This window comes from Egretta garzetta, unplaced genomic scaffold (genome assembly GCF_000687185.1).
Source record: "Egretta garzetta isolate BGI_Z169 unplaced genomic scaffold, ASM68718v1 scaffold229, whole genome shotgun sequence".
NCBI classification, from domain to species: domain Eukaryota; kingdom Metazoa; phylum Chordata; class Aves; order Pelecaniformes; family Ardeidae; genus Egretta; species Egretta garzetta.
The window spans coordinates 2,276,736-2,277,778 of record NW_009270000.1 but is presented as its reverse complement, the minus strand read 5'-3'; the positions used below and the strand labels follow the sequence as shown (position 1 = coordinate 2,277,778).

At 50.0% G+C, this 1,043-nt stretch overlaps 1 protein-coding gene across 1 annotated transcript in view; it reads right to left on the bottom strand.

The window, feature by feature from the left end:
- Positions 1–1,043, bottom strand: part of LAMA3 (laminin subunit alpha 3) — a 117,575-nt gene that overhangs the window by 36,707 nt on the left and 79,825 nt on the right.

Sequence of the window (1,043 nt, the reverse complement as noted above, 5' to 3'; positions counted from 1 at the left end):
TAGCAGAGTGGCTGGTTGCCCCCTGGCGGCCAACCAGGGTCAAACCATCACAGCACCCATATGGTACGAGGAAGCCAGAGTAGAGTGTGTCAGGGCCACACAGAAACAGCTATGTACATGGTGTTACGTGACATGAAACAACATGCCAGGGGATGAGCAAGTCTCAGCACCATGCTGCTGCTGAGGGAACGTGCCTTTCAGGAGGAAGGGCAGGGACATAAGGACACAAAGCCTGCTTAATGGCATTTTTTTTCCCTACAAATGAAAACCAGTTCTTCTGTCTTCTCCCACCTCCTCCTGCACCACTGTTCTCCTCCACTTTCGGCAGTGCAGCATTTGCACCCCTCTCCTTCCAGCAGCACCCAGCAGGATAGCTATCACCTGAGCTGGGGAGGATTGCACTGCCACCACAAAGAGTCAGCCTGGGCTTAGCCCAGCTTTGTAGCCTTCTCTGGAGGTTATCACTGGAGAGCAGCTGCCACGGGAAAGTGCTGGAGTCCAGTGCTCCAGGTGAGCAGGAAGGAGGCGGCCAAATGAGCAGGCTTTGCGCTTTGGGTATGAAGCTTGACGGCTCCACACTGGGAAGCCTCCTTGTCTTCTCTGCACCAGTGCAGGTCTTGGTCCCATGACAGAGAGACAAACTTGCTTCTTACTAGGTGGAGGCTCATGATGGAAATACAGGCCCTGTGGGCTTTCATTTTTTACCACATTATCCTGGATGACTTTGCTTGCCCTAAATTTTGTCCCAGGGCCAAGTGTTGATTTAGCTCTATCTATCTGAAAGTTAATCCAGCCGTGACAAGGCGAGGAAAAAGAGAAACCTAAAGCACATACTTCATGAGGCAAAAGCAAAATTTGCCTTTTTTTTTTTCCTTTATAATTTTCATCTGAAACAAAACTTCCTCGTCTTTATAGTTCTGCTGCAGCACTTTCCTGTCACGGCCTGCCCTGCCTCTCCAAAGCAGCAGCCTGTAAGTCATCCCCCAGAATGGGCTGAATTGGTTTATAGTTTCCATTAAAGCAAGAGGGTTGGTTGAGACAAA